Below are 19434 nucleotides of genomic sequence, written 5' to 3' on the forward strand. Positions count from 1 at the left end.
TATATAAATGCAGGTGAGACTCTGTTCATATATATATATATATATATATATATATATATATATCATACTAATTAGCATGACTAATGCTAGCTTGCAACTCAAAGTTCATGCCCGTATCAATCCTCCATGTTATAATTCACACGCGCGCGCGCGCGCGCACACACACACACATAAATGAATTATTAGATAATTTCAAAGAACCGACATGCATGCAGTAAAATTAATATTTATATTAACAATTAATATGAATAAATGAATTATTAGATAATTTCCCTCTCCATGCATTTACTATATATGAAGTAAGGTGTGTTCTTTCCTCCAATATTAATTTTTCTCTAACTGACCAGTTTAGTTTTTGCAATAATATTCTAATACATACTCGTTTTTATAGTGAACTTTAGCTTTATGCAAATTTATAATTTCATAGAAATGATATATATCAGACCAGTCTTCTTAATTAATTAGTTATTTTAATTTTGAAACCAGACCTACCTATGTACCTTAATTCTCGATCATAAGCATTAAAGGATGAAAATTAATTGAAAAAACATATATATATATATATATATATATATGCTATATAACCTACCTAGTAATTAGATAAAACTATTTCTTTTGGGTGGGTTTGAGGCTCATCATGAATTAATGACCTATTTTTCTTTCTATTTGTTAATTATTGATTTTCAATCATATATATCTAAATGGTTGGAGTTAGCTACAGAAATTAATGTCTTTGATGTTCATGTTGAAACATTATATATATTGATTATATTAGTGATCTAGAATTGTGGGTACACATGCATGCATGATAATAAAAAATTGAGTCAACGCATGCATTTCTTGTCTTTCACCAGGTAGCTGAGGATATTCTGCATTAATTGCTAGTTTAGTTTCTGCAAATATACATAGAAAATGCTATTGAAGTAGCTAGATTATAATGTGGTTGAGAACAAAACATCTTGCCAAAAAATTTGTTTCTAATTGAACTGCACATGGAAGAATAATAGGGGGAAATTAAAAAGGCATTGAAGTTAATTAAAAAGATAAGAGGAAGAAGAAGAAGAAGATTTATAAGTAGCATTACAATGGAAGAATGGACATATATCTGCAGTGCTAAAAACAAAATCATATATATATTATATATAACTTATACATATATATATATATATATATATGATTGGAGTTACCAACTTTATTACATACATACATACATATTTAATAATTAGTCATTTAAATGTTAATGATCCATTCCTCTCCAATACATCATGAGCAGCTTAGATCTAATTGCACCAGTAAAAAGATGAAAGTTGATTAGTAGTTACAACCATGATCATTAATAATGGATAGCCAAAAGACCCACAACTTTCAAACATTCATTCATATAACTCTGAATTACATCTGAGAGTTGTTCAACCAAACATGTTGAGCAATAAAAGAAGGAATAGAATGTATCCACATCTCTACATCATAAACTCTCTAAGCATGTCTTGCCAAGAAATGAGCCACTTGATTCCCCATATGTGGAACATGTTGCACTCTGAACTCGTGAAACTACTGTAACATTTTTTTTACCTTAGAAATAAGGTTTCCCAACACTGACAAAGGCTCCCCTTCGGCTTGTAAGGCCTCTACTAATATAAGACTATCACTTTCTAGGATTATCTTAGTAAAACCCATATGTGAGCTGAACTGTAAGCCTCGAAACATAGCTAGTAATTCCACTGATTCAGCTTCTGATACCTCTGGTTCTGATTTACTGATTGCCATGATAACTTGGCCAAGCTCATCTCGCACCACAGCCCCCACACCTGCCTTTTGACAATCAAAGAACATTGCCCATCCACAATGAGCTTGACAAAGCCCGAGGGCAATCCAACTAGGAACAATTTTCAAACCTGGAGTGTTACGGATAGCCAAGGTTTGCTGCTGAAGACTCAATGCGTGATTGATAGCAGTTTCAGTATTTTCTTTTGATTGTTCATAAATCCACTTATTACGTCTATACCAAAAGGCCCAGGCTATGAGGAAGAATCTCTCCAGTTGTGATAAATCACCAATTTCCAATATCTGTCTAGTTACCTCTTTAACAAAATCAGTAGAATTAAGAGTACTTATCCCAGGCATGAACATGTTCCAAGCAGCAAGGAGATCAAGACAGCTAAATAGTGCATGAGTGAGATCTTCATAATGGAACCCACAGAATTCACACTTGGCAGATTCCACAATCTTTCTTTTAAACAAATTATTTTTAGAAGATAACACATCATGACAAGCCCTCCATGCAAAGATCTTAATTTTTTTAGGGAATTGCATTTTCCACAAAGATTTCCACAACTTCTTATCACCATTTCTTGTAGAGTTTTCTGGTGCGACCTGTGATTCCAGAGTTGTCATGAATCTGTATGTACTCTTGACACTAAACTTTCCACTCCTCTCATGTCTCCAGAACCAAACATCTTCATACCTACCTAGCCTGAGCACAATCTGGAGGATATCAACAGCAATATTTGGATTGAAGAGAGCTCTAACCTGTTGTACATCCCACCACCCCGTATGTCAATCAATTAAGCTTGCAACCTTCACTGCCGTGTCAGTCCCTTCACAGAGAGCCATCTCAGTTTTCAAAGCATTATGTCCCCATACCCAGATATCTTCCCAAATTCTAGCCGTGTTCCCATTTCCAATTCTCAGTTGACACCCTTTCATCAAAATCTTTCTTGCCTCCCGTATCCCTTTCCATGCATAAGATGGGTTAAAACCCAACTTTGATTCAAAGAAAGAATTTTGGGGAAAGTACTTAGCTTTATAAATTTTATGTAGGAGGGACTCTTCATTCTTAAGGACTCTCCATGCCTGTTTAGCAAGTAGAGTAGAATTAAAATGTTTCAAATCCCTAAAACCCAAACCCCTTTTATTTTTGGTTAATAAAGCTGGCTCCATTTGCACCAGTAGATTTTCCTCTCCTTAGACCTCTGCCCCCACCAAAACTGAGCCATTAGCCTCTCCAAATCTTTACATAAACTCGTTGGTAACTTAAAACAACTCATAGTATATGATGGGGTTGAGAGAGCCATTGCCTTAATCAAGATTTCTCTTCCACCAATAGACATAAACTTCTCTTTCCAGCCCTGCAGTTTCTTCCATACTCTCCCTTTTATTCAAGCAAAAGCTAGGGTCTTAGATTTCCCCACAATAGGGGGCAATCCCAAGTATTTCTCATACTGTTGTGTTCAGCTTCCCCCTCACATTGATAAAATGCTCCTCTTGACTGGTTCTGTAACATTCTTGCTAAACAAAACTGAGGTTTTCTCTTTGTTGATTTTTTGACCCGAAGCCATTTCATATCTATGTAATAGATTCTGGATGTTTATATTAGTACCCGCCTCAGCCTTACAGAAAATGACCGAATCATCTGCAAATAGTAGATGATTAATACAAGGAGCTCCCCTACACACCTTGATCCCTAGCACAATCTGAACTTCCTCAGCTTGTTTTAGCAACCTAATTAGGCCCTCTGTACAAAATAAGAACAGGTAAGGGGACAAAGGGTCCCCTTGCCTAAGTCCTCTAGAAGGTATGATAGGATTTGAAGGTACTCCATTTATCATAACTGAAAAGGATACTGATTTTACACACTTCATAATTATTCCCACTAATTTGTTGCTTAACCCCAACCTCAACATGATCTCTTCTAAAACATCCCACTCGACCCTATCATAAGCCTTTGACATGTCTAACTTTAATGACATGAACCCCTTATTCCCCTTTCTCTTATGTTTTAGAAAGTGCACCAACTCATAAGCTACTAACATATTATCTATGAGTAGTCTCCCTGATACAAATGCAGACTGTGTTGCAGGGAAAATGGAGGTAAGAACTCTTTTAAGTCGATTGGTAATAACTTTAGAGATTAATTTGTATATGACATTACACAAACTAATTGGTCTAAAGTCATGAACATGCATAGCATTCTTCTTTTTGGGGATTAGAACTAACAAAGTATGATTAAGACCCTCAGGAAATACACCAGTATTCAGTACATTAATGACTGCTGCAGCAATATTAGCACCAATGACATGCCAATATTTCTGATAAAAAAGAGGGGACATACCGTCAGGGCCAGGGGCTTTGCTAGGATGCATTTGGTTCAATGCATAAGTCACTTCATCAGTTGTAAATACCCTTTCCAGTTCCAAAGTCTTCTCAGACGTGAGTCTGCTATCCATCCCCTCCATATATCCAATGCACCCCTTTTTGTAGAGGCAGAAAAAAGTGATTGGAAATATTCAATTATAAGATGATCCCTACATGCTCATTCTCTCCACTGGCCTTCAGAATCTTGAAGTTTTGCAATATAGTTCCTTTTCTTCCTCTGCGTGGCTTTAGAGTGAAAATATTTTGAGTTTTTATCTCCACTTTGCAGCCATAATACTCTCGGCCTCTGCTTCCATAATAGTTCTTCCCTTTCCAACCAGAGTTGGACTTCCTTCCTTGCATTATTAAGATCCTCAGCTCTTGCACATATAGTATCCTCTTCCTGCAAGGCCTGTAGTTTCTACTTTGTTGAGGCTAAATTCTTATGGACTGAACCAAAATAGGTACAGTACCAGGTGTTTAGTTTAAAACTACATTTCTTAACTATTCTCATGGCCTCAACCATATTCCCCATGCTCGTTCCATCTTGCCACACCCTTTTTATTATGTCTTCACAATCTTTATGCCCCACCCACATTGATTCAAATCTGAAGATTCTCTCCCGTCTGACCTTTTGTGGAAACCCCTCAATATTTAAGCAGATGAGTAAATGGTCAGAATATGACACTGAACCATTTATCACCTCAAAGTTAGGAAAAACCTCCACCCGATTAGGAGATGTCAAACATCTATTCAAGCATTCCCAAATCCTCTCTTCTCCCTCTCTGCCATTACACCAAGTAAACTGAGGTTCCCTATTGAAACCTAAATCTTGCAGATTACAATCAAGAAGAGTAGAGCGAAAATCCTCCATAAGTCCCTCATTTTTCCTGTTTCCCCCCATTTCTCATTTGGTTCTAGGATCTCATTAAAATCCCCATGAGAACCCAGGGGCAATTTACGGACATATACAATTGGCGCAATAAGCCCCAAGTTTCATATCTCCTATCTGAGACAGAATTACCATAAATGCCAGAGAACATCCAATCTCTTTCATCACATTTAACCAAAGCATGAATATGATGGAAAGAGTAGTTGATGATTTGTAGATTTACCTCGAGTTTCCACATGAGGGCCAAACCTCCACTTCTGCCCTAGTAGTCCACTGTTAGGCAATTAGTGAATCCCAATCTTAATTTATATCTTTCCATAAACCTGGTATTCACCTTTGTCTCTTGCAAGAAGACAATTTCAGGATCTTCCTTCTTGATAAGGTCAAGAAGTGTACGTGATCCCTACGGGTTCCCAAGCCCATGGAGATTCCAGCTTAAGCACTTCATAGTTCCTGGCGGGGCTGATCCACAGCCCTCGCCGCTTCATTGGTCTCCACGTCCTTTCCCAAACCTTGAGGTAAGATCGAGGATTGTCTCTTCGAAGCTCTGAGATGTCCTTTGTCTAAAAGTGAATCCCTCTTTTTGTAGTGCATTGCCATTACTTCCATTCCTGTTTCCTCAACCTTAAACAAGTCAACGTGCTTGGGCTTTGGCTTACTGCCCCGACACTTCACTATGGGGGCAACAGAAAGGGAGGCTGTAGTTTTTGGTGGGCCCAAGGCAACACCCCTATTTTTTGAAAGTTCCAGGCCTTTTCCTACTAAGTGAAAAATGACGGCGTTTGCTATATGGTCGTTATTCTCCTCTACCAACTGAATCTTCTGCGCCTCCCCTGATTTCGCACCCATTTCAATAATCCTATTTGGTGTCATCTTCGTTTGAATGTCAGCTTTATTCGGGATTTTATCCCCTGAAATCCCTCCCATTGGATGTGTTTTGCCAGATGGAGTATCCGCATTTTCTTCCCTGAATCCCGCACCAATATCCTCTTTACTCGGTAGATCTTGATCCTTTGCCCAGCCACCTCCACCGCGGTTCTGCTGGTTCAACTGACTCCGTCCACCACTCCATCATGGCGACGGCGCTGCTTTTAACCATTGCCCATATGGGAAGGTTACATCAGGATTAGTAGCTTTGCAAGCTTTCCAACTAACACAATCACGATGACCATGTCCCAGGCGGCCGCAATGATAGCAGAAACGCACCAAGCAATCTCTCTGAGCCCCCAAAGCGATTTTCTTCCATCGCAGTAGAGGTTTAGTGATATCCAGACTCACTCTAATGCACATGTACTCCCCCCAGGCCACTTCATCTTGATCCAGATCAATCTCGAGTACTTTGCCCAATGCTTCCCCAATCCAGTTTCCCACATACTTGTTAGATGCCATCATGGGCAGGTCATAAACCCTAACCCAAAATAAGGCTTCTGTGAAAATAATCTCGTGAATCTGTAGTTGTCCTTCAAACTCCTTAGTGAGGATTAACTGTTTGTCAAAAGTCCACGGGCCATCCCGGAGAACACTTTCCTTGTCCCAGGTTTCCTCAAACTCCACGAGCATAATTGCTGGTGTTAGATCTCTGAATTTGATACTTTTCCCAGGTCGCCAAATATGACTCATTGTTTGCTTGAAAGCTTACCGACTGTAGTGACGCTCCGTGAACAGCGTAAGGAACAGGCAATGCTACCCTCATGTGATCACATCTCCCAGCAACTCAGTATCCACAACCACCGTCGTTGATTCGTCCTCAGTGAGGGAAAGTTTCTCGCACATGCTACTCAAAATTTCCACCATCCTCGTTGGACAACAACCATCGATCGAAACAACCTCCCCAAAATAAATGGAATCAAAACCCTAAATTACTACACCCAGCAGCACCTTACAGCCCCACCCTCCATAGCAGTGAGGAGAAAAAAACCTCCCGCACAACACCACCCTACACAACGGCAGGAAAGGAGCCTCTACTCGGTTATGTTAACCAAAGAGGAACGATGCACACATTGTATGTCACTTCAAGGACAATTAAAAGTACATGAATTTCATTAGTTGGGTTAATCCTTTTGGTTCCTTTTAATTTTTGAAGAAAAAGTACAGAATAAACATTTTTTCACATTAATCAAGATTATCATGATCAAATAAACTAGAATCTTTGCCAAAAGCTCCTGATTAAACCTTTTTATTGTGAAATCTCATGTGTGTGCATGATGCTATGAATTAGCCAAAAGCCACTTTTTTCGTAATTCAACAATATCATCTTTGTAATTTTGAAGTTTCCTTACGTTGGTATTCTATATATTTCGATTGTTTGCGATGAAATAATGGGCAGATGGTTAACGGTAGTTTATTGTTTGGAAGTTGGTTTTTAGTCCAACAAAAATCATCCAAAATGAATACCCGACATAGGCCTACTCGTGCTCTACCTTCTTCGTCCTTGGTAAGGATTGCGATGAAAATCTCCAGAGCAAGGTGATTCTCTTTTTTAAGAAGAGTATTCCAATACCAAAATGGATCAAGATCTGATCTTTACTCTAATCCTTTCAATTCAAGCACTTGGATGCTGATCGAGTTTATAGCTTTGGTAATTCAAATAAGCATCACAACATTTACTATAGCCATTTCCAAGGAAAAGCCTGTTTGGCCAATGAGAATATGGATTGTTGGTTATAACATTGGCGGTGTTCTTAGTCTGCTACTACTCTACGACCGCTACTGGCATCATCTCAATCATGGAGATGGTTTCGACCTTTCTGATGTCGAACAGCAGAGGGGCAGCGAAGAATCTAGGTATGCTAGCTTTACATACAATTCACCCATTCACCTTCTATGATTCATTTATAATTTTCTTTTAAACAAAATCATTGGTTTCCATGCGCTGTACAAATAGTGTAACACCCCGTATTTTAATGTATTTTTATTGAAAGAATTATTTTTATTAATTCAAAAATTTATTCTCTTGTTTTAAAATTGTTGGATTTTTAGTGGGTTTATTTTTATCATTTTAATTTTGTGAATTATTTTGAAGTGTTTTCTTATAATTAATTATTGTTATGCATTTAAATTGCTCTTCATATTTAATTAATTTATTGTTGGGTTTAATTATTTTATTTTCATTTAATCACTACGTTTAAATTATTTTATTTTACTTGCTATTTTGAAATCGTTTCCGTTGGATCATTTTCGTGACCCAAGATGTGATGATTGGACCTCATTTCTTTCCCTTCATTTTCTCTTTCCTCTCATTTTTTTCTTTTCTTCTTTTCCTTTCTTTCATTTTCTCTTTCTTCCTCTGCCTTCTCCCGCACGACACCTCTCTCCCTCTCTCTTCCCATGCGTTTTCTTCCTCTCCAGCCAGCCACTGCCGCACACCGCCGTGTGTGACACTGCCCCTCCCATAAGCTTCCCCACCAGCCGGCGACACCATCCCTCCAATTTCAGTCCCTCTCGCGCCGCCATTTGTCCCCACGCACAACCCCAAGCCGCGAAGTTCTCTTCACTACAGCGCCGCCGATGCGCCACCTCCGGCCACCATTTCTTCACCACTTCATTTTTGACCTCATAGCAACCCAATGCACCCATCCTCACCTCCGATCTGTCACCGATGAAACACATTCATCAACATTTCCGTCTTGGACTTTTTGGTCTTCAACCGCCGCCCACGCTGCCACCCACGGCCAACCACCACCACCACTAACTTCACCGACATCCCTAAGCCCTACCCTATCAATCTCGGGTCTTGGTTTGTCCCCGTTCAAAAGTGAGTTTTTGAGACCAACGGCCACAGTGCATTTTGCAACGTTACATTGCTGAGCCGTCACTTCTTGCACCTCTGTAATCCTCCAGAAATTATTATTTAGCACTATAAGTATTTTTCCAAATAACTTTCATGATTTAATTGTATTTTTGCACTAACTCATTTTACTGTGAATTGGTTGGTTATGCCAGACTGAGTCCGAGGAGTACGGGGGTAGGATGGATTGAAGGATAGAGTTGTTTGTGTGTTTGGTTTGTGTTGGGAGTTGTTGGTTGTTGGATAATGCGTTGTTTCATGTACATGGCATATTTGCACGCATGATCATGTTTGTAAAGAAAACTGGGTTTTCGTGTAATTGCTTTCATGTTCATGTGTATTTTATGAAAATTGGGTTTTCATGTGAGAATGGATTTTGGGTGCGTGTGTATCACGACCCCAAAATGGAGCTCCCCTAGTCACTCGGGAGCGGAATATACTGAGTGACGTCCCCTGGATTGTCGCTGGGCAACAATGGGATCGGACGAGATGGTCTCGTGCTGACTCTGTGACCCCTTTGCTGGAGGGGGCTAGAGGATGCTTGGCCACGAACACGCTAGGCGTGGAACTGGGCATCGCTCATTGTGAAGTGGATGCTTGGTCACGAACGCGCTGGGAGCGGAATTGGGCATCGCTACGAAGTCAGGACGTGCAAATGGTCCCTAGGGGAGATCATGGTGCATATGGTAATAATGGATTAATAGACTATTTTCTGGAAAAATAGCGTGGGTTGGATATGGATTTTGTGTGAATCATTTTCTGGAAAAATGTTTTACGGATATGTTTGGGCCAAAATGAGATTTTGGCGTGCGTGGAAAATAATCATTTTCGGAGAAAATGACGTTTTGGGGCATAATGCATATTTTCATCATATGCATGCATTATTTTTGGTAGTATTAATGCATTTGTAATCTCGTGGTTGTTTGGTTTATACTTACATGAGTACCAATTTTGGTAACGCAGATTTTGATGCAGATGAAGTTTAGGGTGAGCCTGAGGATTCGGCTTTGCCCGAGGAGTGATTTGGGATCACTCATTTTATTTTGGGACTTGTATTATATTTTATTTGGGATGACTGTATAAATTTTAAACTACTTTTACTTATATTTAAATTGTGTTTAAATTATGATACTTAATTGACTTAATTATCCGCTGCGTTGTTTTTGTACACTATTGCATGTACACACACTTGGCACTATCATTGGGATGCATCACCGTGTTGTCACCATCCGGATGTCTCGATTCCCGTGTTCTTGTACATGGGGGTCGGGGGCGTCACAGGTGGTATCAGAGCAGTTCAGCTCTGGGTAAAACCTCATGTCCCTTAAGTGAGGTACCAGAAATTTTAAAAGTTGTAATTGAAATTATTTGATTTAAAGTATGTGGTTTTTATTGGTTTTATTCTGTTTATTGTATACTACTTCATTGGTTTTATTCATTTTGTCGTATGTTACTTTATTTATGGAATTTTATTTTATTTTGTTTTGTTTTGTTTTGTTCGAAGTTGAAAGGCGGGTTAAGGGTTGTGCTATGGCAGGAAGATGGTATGACTGTGAATGCCATTGTTAGGCTTGAACATTTGGTGTAGTAGGCTAAACTCTTGGTGATTGGTTTGTTTTAATATCGAGGTTCGAACATCATGGTCAGGGTGAACTCTTTGGAGTAGAAACTCAAGTTGCTGCTAGGAGGGGAATAGTTTTAAATTGCTTAGGATAATTGAGGTTTTAGGTTCCGTAGAATTTATGTAATGAGTCTATGGGGTAGGAGGCTGTAAGTTCAATGAATTTCAAGGTTAGATTTATGAGAAGTTCAGCTAAAATTTGAGGCCCCATAGTTTTTAGGAAATAAGTTTTTGGGATTTAAGGTGGTAGGTTCAAGAAGCAATTGAGGGATTACTTAGATTAGAAGTTTTCGATCTTGTCGACCTTGATAAGCAATTTGATAACATTTGGGGTTTTAGAATTTACATGTTTTATAAGGTGAATGTTTTAGATTTAAGGTCATTGATCTTCAAGATTTTGGAAAATGATTTTTATCTGGTTTAAGGTTTTAGAATTGCAGAGTTGAAGAGCTGAATTAAAATAGGATTGATGAGAGTTGAGTTACTGATATGAGAATTTTTTCAGGAGAGAATTTATTTGGAGATGGAAGGTGATGATCTAGTTCATGTATTTTTCTGGAGATTGAAGATGTTGATCTGGTTCGGAAAATGATTGTCTTTTCCTCGATGTTTCAGTGATAGGTTGAGGATTTGATCCATATCAATTTTAAGGATAATAGATGGTGCGGATTTAGGAAATGATTCTTGTTGATTTCGAGGACATAGGTCTAGAGATGGAAATGGTAGTGATGGACCACTTGCACTTTTGGAGCATATTTGGTTTTGGGCTAAGGGTGCAAGAGATCGATGCATAGTAGTGGTGAGTGTGTATGCATTTCGGAGAGTACAGGTCCTAGTTTCATTTTTGGCTTGGAGGAAGTGGCTTGGGTAGGCGTTGAAGAGGAGTAAATACAATATTACTAATTCAAGAGACCTTGGCTTTGAGTTTTTGATGAGTTGATTAGAGTGTACTGTTGAAGTGGGTTACCCAATGGAATGATGGTTGACAATATTTATTGTGATTATCTTTAGGAATTAACTGTGACTTGAGGTTACCTAGGAATTTTAATTTTGAGGTTATACTTTCCTTTAGAGTTTGAGCATCCAGTTGGTTGAATTAAGGACATTGTTATTTAACTTGAAGAGAGATTGATGGGACGTTATGTATGGTGTATGATAAGATCTTGGAAGTTGAAATTTAGGCATCAGCAGTGTATAATATGATCAAGTATGTGAGTCAACAAATCATTAGGATCCATGGTTGGTTTGCAATGGCTTTTGGTGGATTGAAGATTTGAGCAGTATGGCTTGCCTTGAGGTTTAATAGTGATGTGCTCTTAAAGGAACTAGTCGTGTTAATGCTAGCTTATAGGAGTAGAAATAGGTGGGCGAGTTACCAAGAATGTTTTGTTAATGTTTTGGTGGAGTCAATGGTGGTTCGTAGTGAGTTTAGTCACTACTAGATTAGATGTTGTTTAGAATGCAGGTGATGAGCTTTTGGGTTTAGGTTGTCAAGTAAAAGTTTATAGGCGCTCTTATTGGTTGGTTGGGTTGGAATCGAGCCTTTTAAGTTATTCCTTATCGTGGATGAGACAGATGTATTTTGGGTTGAGGTTGCTTATTTTCAATTTGGAATGTTGATGTTGGTTGATATTGGTTTTCTGTCAATGATCATGGATGTATTTTATGGAATTTGATTTTGATCAAGGCAGCAGGAGTTAATTGAGGAATTTGAGTTATAACTCGTGGTTTTGGGAAAGATACTATTTTTCTACCAAATTGTGATAAGAGTTTTTGGTTAGTTGGTATGGAGCCACCTTGTACTCGATGGTGGTAGTTTTATGAGGACATAAATTTTATGCATGTGGCGAATATCAGAGTGCGCAGCAGAAGCGTGATATTTTTTGTTGTAATCAGGAGTTCAGATTGTGCTGATTTTGAGGAATTAGTGGTGACTTGAATTTTGAGAAGATACTTGTAATTTGAGATTAATCATTTGGTTGTGCAAAATTTTTTATTGATGGTTAACTTTGGAAGTGGCTATTAGGTTACGAAAGGTAGAATTCAATGAAGGTTTAAAAGTTATAGTATAGGAATTGATTGAGGTTAGCACAGATTATTGTATGGAGCTATTAATCTTTGGAATTTATTGGATGTTGTACTAAGGTTCTCGAGGAAATGAGATTTTGGATAGCATAGTCACCCTAGGAATACTGGTCGTGATGTGTCGCTGGGGGACTAATGCGAGTATGTTGGATATTGCCATGTTTATTGAGAAATCTGCCATGTGCCGTCAAGTTAAGGCTGAGCATCAAAGACCTGCTGGTAGACTTCAACCTCTCCCTAATCCTGAGTGGAAGTGGGATGATATTTCTATGGATGTTGTTGTGGGTTTGCCGAGGACCCCTCGTGGGAAGAACTCAATTTGGGTGATTGTTGATCGGTTGACCAAGAGTGCCCATTTCTTGCCTATTAATAATACTGACTCTTTGGGTAAGTTAACTCGGTTATATGTCAAGGAGATAGTGCGTTTGCATGGAGTACCCAAGAGTATCGTGTCGGATCGGGACCTGCGATTCACGTCCCATTTTTGGAAGAGTTTGCAGGCAGACTTAGGCACTAAGTTGAAGTTTAGTATTGCATATCACCCTCAAACAGACGGTCAATCAGAGTGTACTATTCAGACTCTTGAGGATACATTGCGATCTTGTGTCATGGAATTTCAGGGGAGTTGGGAGAATCGTCTGCCGCTAATTGGGTTTGCTTATAATAACAATTTTTATTCCTCCATTTATATGGCCCCGTGTATGAGAGGAAGTGTAGATCACCTTTGTGTTGGGATGAAGTTGGTGAGAGTAAATTAATTGGACCTGAGATAATTCAAGAAATGAAAGATCAAGTTCAGTTTATAAGGACTAAAATGGCAAAAGCGCAAAGTCGTCAGAAGAGTTATGCAGATACAAGAAGAAGAGACTTATCCTTTGAAGTAGGTGATTGGGTTTATCTCAAAGTCTCTCCTATGAAAGGCGTTAAGCACTTTGGTAAGAAGGGAAAGCTTAGTCCAATGTATGTTGGCACTTTTCAGATCGTAGAGAAGGTTGGGTTTGTTGCTTATAGAGTTGCCTTGCCGGACTATTTTGGGGATGTTCATGATGTGTTCCGTGTGTCTTCATTGAAGAAGAGTTTTGGACAGCAAAAGCCATGTTTTGTTGACCCTGAACGTATTCAACTTCAGCCTAACCTTACTTATGAAGTTGCTCCGACGCAAATCGTGGATTGGAAAGAGCAAAGGTTAAGGTCCAAGACAATACCTTTGGTGAAAGTGTCATGGGGCAATCCATTGGCTCAAGATTTCTCTTGGGAGAGAGAAGACAACATGAGGAAGCAATATCCATATTTGTTTGATTGACTCTTGAGGTATGTTCCTTTTGTCTTCTCTTAGTCGAATCTTATTCATGTCTTAGCTTTAATATTTGACCTTGCTAATTTCAAGGATGAAATTTTATTTAAGGGGGGGAGGATGTAACACCTCGTATTTTAGTGTATTTTTATTGAAGGAATTATTTTTATTAATTCAAAAATTTATTCTCTTGTTTTAAAATTGTTGGATTTCAGTGGGTTTATTTTTATGATTTTAATTTTGTGAAAATTATTTTGAAGTGCTTTCTTATAATTAATTATTGTTATGCATTTAAATTGTTTTTCATATTTAATTAATTTATTGTTGGGTTTAATTATTTTATTTTCATTTAATCACTATGTTTGAATTATTTTATTTTACTTACTATTTTGAAATCGTTTCCGTTGGATCATTTTCGTGACCCAAGATGTGAGGATTGAACTTCATTTCTTTCCCTCCATTTTCTCTTTCCTCTCTTTTTTTTTTCTTTTCTTCTTTTCCATTCTTTCTTTTTCTCTTTCTTACTCTGCCTTCTCCCGCACGACACCCCTCTCCCACTCTCTTCCCATGCGCTTTCTTCCTCTCGACCTCATAGCCACCCAATGCACCCATCCTCATCTCCGATCTGTCACCAGTGAAGCACATTCATCAACATTTCCGTCTTGAACTTTTTGGTCTTCAACCGCCGCCCACGCTGCCACCCACGGCCAACCACCACCACCATTAACTTCACCGACATCCCTAAGCCCTACCCTATCAATCTCGGGTCTTGGTTTGTCCCCGTTCAAAAGTGAGTTTTTTAGACCAACGGCCACAGTGCATTTTGCACTGTTACATTGCTAAGCCGTCACTTCTTGCACCTCCGTAATCCTCCAGAAATTATTATTTAGCACTATAAGTATTTTTCCAAATAACTTTCATGATTTAATTGTATTTTTGCACTAACTCATTTTACTGTGAATTGGTTGGTTATGCCAGACTGAGTCCGAGGAGTACGGGGGTAGGATGGATTGCAGGATAGAGTTGTTTGTGTGTTTGGTTTGTGTTGGGAGTTGTTGGTTGTTGGATAATGCGTCGTTTCATGTACATGACATATTTGCATGCATGATCATGTTTGTAAGGGAAATTGGGTTTTCGTGTAATTGCATTCATGTTCAGGTGTATTTTATGAAAATTGGGTTTTCATGTGAGAATGGATTTTGGGTGCGTGTGTATCACGACCCCAATCTGAGATGGGGCATTATCTCGATGGGGCTCCTCTGGTCACTCGTGAGTGGAATATACTGAGTAACGTCCCCTGGATTGTCGCTGGGCGACAATGGGATCGGACGAGATAGTCTCGTGCCGACTCTGTGGCCCCTCTGCTGGCGGGGGATAGAGGATGCTTGGCCACGAACACGCTGGGCGCGGAACTGGGCATCGCTACGAAGGTAGGACTTGCGAATGGTCCCTAGGGGAGATCATGGTGCATATGGTAATAATGGATTAATGGACTATTTTCTGGGAAAATAGCGTGTGTTGGATATGGATTTTGTGTGAATCATTTTTGGGAAAATGTTTTACGGATATGTTTGGGCCAAAATGAGATTTTGGCGTGCGTGGAAAATAATAATTTTCGGGGAAAATTTCGTTTTGGGGCATAATGTATATTTCATCATATGCATGCATTATTGTTGGTAGCATTAATGCATTTGTAATCTCGTGGTTATTTGGTTTATACTTACCTGCGGTACCTTTTTGGTAACGCAGATTTTGATGCAGATGAAGCTGAGGGTGAGCCTGAGGATTCTGCCATGCCCGAGGAGTGATTTGGGATCACTCATTTTATTTTGGGACTTGTATTATATTATATTTGGGATGACTGAATAACTTTTAAACTACTTTTACTGATATTTAAATTGTGTTTAAATTCTGGTACTTTGTTGACTTAATTATCCGCTGCGTTGTTTTTGTACACTGTTACATGTACACACACTTGGCACTATCGTTGGGATGCGTAACCGTATTGTCACCATCCGAGTGTCTCGATTCCCGTGTTCTTACATGTACACACACTGTTGGTGATGAACCCTTAGTGATATGATTGAAAGCCTCAAGTTATAACAAATAACTTCAAATCAATTCGATAATAGTTGGTGGTCACTATATTTTGTACTAGGCCACCTTAGAGTTTTATTGTATTAGCAGCTATATTTAAATGATGACTTCATGTTCAAAACTCATGAATTGCCTGCTTTTAATTTTTTTCATACACAAATAAGTTTCCATAAATTTAGTGGAAGTAGTACAGAGAGTTTTTGACAACTCAAGAGCTTTTCGAAGCCTTTTAATTGATTGCTACAATGGATACAGGATCTCACATCTAATGAACAAATGCCAAACTTCACTAGAATTTCTCTTTGCAATGTGGTTTGTGATGGGCAATGTTTGGGTATTCGACTCTCGATTTGGGTCCTTTCATCAAGCCCCAAAACTGCACGTGCTCTGAATCTTCTTGCTAGCTTGGAATGCAATCTGCTATTCATTCCCATTCCTGCTATTTTTGTTGCTATGCTGTTGCGTGCCAATGATTAGCAGCCTCGTCGGATACAACATGAATGCTGGGTCAACTGATAGAGGAGCATCTAACAATCAAATTTCCCAGCTTCCCAGCTTCCCAGCATCCAACCTTGCAAATGATGATTTAGTAAGTCTCATTTCAACTTACACTTACAGATAAGCTAATATCTTTCATAGGACAGAACAAATTTAGTATATTCTATTTCAAAAGGATATATTGGCATGTTGAAAGTTGAAGTGCTGATGAGATTGTTGTGTTTTTTTGTATTTGTGGTGGGAATGACAGGAATGCTGCATTTGCATAACCAATTACAAGGACAAGGAAGAATTGAGGAGGTTGCGATGTTCCTATGTCTTCCACCTCAAGTGCATAGATCAATGGCTCCAAATTATATCTTCTTGTCCTCTTTGTAAACAAGAACTAGAGAGGTAGTACACTATATATATATATATATATATATATTGGGAAACACGTTTTTTGTGGGGCAGTACATATGTTTTGAAGAGTTTGCATTGATTTGGAGTTGCCCACAAAACGGCCTTCACCTGTTGCTTTCACTTTTGTCATGTTAAGTTTATGTGGTGTCAAGGATTTTGATTTGGAAGGCCTTAACAAGCACTTCCCATTGTGTTCCTTCTTCTGCCTTAAGATGCTTGGTATGGTGTTAAGGTCAGAAAAATGCATAAATAGATTATATTTATTTGCCATTTATGCTTTACAAAGAGATTCTATTAACATAGATGATGTGGATAGATATTGCCTGGTGTTCCATGGTACAAATAACGCCTCCTTCATCAGAAATCTCTTGGTTCCCTGATGGTCATTATTCTCATAAGGACTGTGCAATATAATCTTTCTAAGCTGAGGGTAAACTTCACTAATCCATATTGCTAATTTGCTTATGTTCTATATTTGTGATGACTTTGATGCAATTGCTAGACATGAATTGCTTTAACTTAATTGCTTTAACTTGGTTATTTCTATCTAATACCTGCACCTAGAGGCTGAGACAGGATGTGTTACCCTTTCTTTTGGTGATTAGATGAGTTACCCAATTAAATGCATTATAGGTGGTTATATTAAAAGATTCGTGAATACATGCACCTATGCTTACACATTATTAGATAAAAGACATGAAAAAAAACCTGGTAGACAAGTTAATTGAAAACTCAAGATCTCACAACATTAGTTCAAAATTTGTTTCACCTTTTCCTTTATATATTTTACATAAAAAAAATGTTGTATTAATTTTATTTGCTTAGGAATCATATATATTTAATGCAATCATATATTTAATGTTGTTTCACTTAATGTAATCAGCTTGCTAGTTGCCTTTATTTAATGCAGCCATTATAGTATTAATAAAGTGAATGTACACTGTGGAAATGATAAATGTATAGAAAATGATGAATGTACATTGTGGTTGACTTTGAGAACTAAAGAAACATGTATATGTTTGTAGCAGTTGGCATCAATGAAGAATGGCATCAAGTTTTGAGAAGAAGAATTGAAGAAGGCAGTTTTGAGATGAACGCAATTTTGAGATCATGACGAGGGCCAGCAGCTTCCAAGGGATGATCATGGCTTGCTTAGGAAACTCTAGTTACCCTATATTGAAGAGAGGAGGACACCTGTAAAACAATATTGATATATTGTGGGGTGTTAAGTAGTATTTAGACTAAACTATCATCAATTTCAATTTGAGCAATTTTCATTAATGTATGATGTTGGGGATGCTTAAACTATATATATATATATATATATATATATTTCAATGATGATCAATTCATGATATTGTATGCTTATTAGGAAATATAATTGATCAGATGGTTTAATGGATTAAATTGATGTTGAAAGCAGGTTGAATTGTATACAGAAAAAATTTCAGGGACAAATGGTCGCCGCAAATATGTTCTAAGAGGATATTGTGAGTGCTAAGTATATTTCTAAACTTTAGCAATGTGTTTATACATTTTATGCTTACTCTTAAAATATTGTAATTATTCTTTGTATAGTTTTTGAATAGTTTGTGAGTTTATGGTATTCATTGATAAATTAATATGTGTATAAATATTGTTGTGGGAATATTGTGAATATATTGTGATATGGATTTGAAATATTGTGATTATTATTTGTGAATTTTGTTTGAATTTGTTTACATGGTTAGAAATATATTGTCTTTAGGTTTTGGATTTATGTGAAAATTTTAATATAATATTTTTTGGTTTTGAAGAATTTGTGAGTGCTAGTTATATTTCTCAAGTTTAGGAATATGTTAATACATGTACATGTGATTTTATGTTTCCTCTTGAAATAATTGTAATTATTGTTTGTGAATTTTGTGAATAGTTTGTGAGTTTATAGTGTTCATTGATGAATTAATATGTGTAGAAATATTGCTGTGAAAATATTGTTGTTATTGTGATATGGATTTGAAATATTGTGATTATTGTTTGAATATGTTTACATGGTTAGAAATATATTGTGTTTAGTTTTTAGTATTTATTTGACCTTTTTTTGTGTTTTTTGAATTTGTTCTTTAACAAGAAAATTACAAGTTTAAACTCTTAATTTAAGTAAAGATTAAAAACGTTTAATATACATTTAATATGAGACTCAATATTTAACATTTAATAAGTATATATAATGTATTCATACTAATTTAGTTAGAATATGATTATTATTCAAGTTAGAATTATACTATAAAATTTAATTTTAAAAAGAAGAAAAAAGAAGTATATAACTTAGCTATATATAAAGTATAATATATACATACAATAACTATAATTAATAATTACTTATTAAATATTCTTACCATTATGAGGTTCCAAACCATTATATTATTAAATATATATATATATATATATAAAGAAAGTAAAATACTCTTAAAGGAAAAAGTGTTGAACCTACCAAATAAGTAGAGAGTTGGAATAAATAAATATACTAGAGAGTAAATAAATAATGATCAAATAAATGCTTATATAGAAATTATATACTTATTGTCTATATAAATAAATAACTCACCCAATTAAGTATAACAATTAAAATTATACTTTGGGAA

The 19434-nt window shown here is 37.2% G+C and overlaps 1 pseudogene; it reads left to right on the forward strand.

Annotated features, from left to right (window-relative positions):
- The first annotated feature begins 7412 nt into the window (after positions 1 to 7412).
- LOC109010334 lies at positions 7413 to 16805 on the forward strand (annotated as a pseudogene).
- Positions 16806 to 19434: the final 2629 nt, after the last annotated feature.

This window comes from Juglans regia, chromosome 6 (assembly GCF_001411555.2).
Source record: "Juglans regia cultivar Chandler chromosome 6, Walnut 2.0, whole genome shotgun sequence".
Lineage (NCBI taxonomy): Eukaryota > Viridiplantae > Streptophyta > Magnoliopsida > Fagales > Juglandaceae > Juglans > Juglans regia.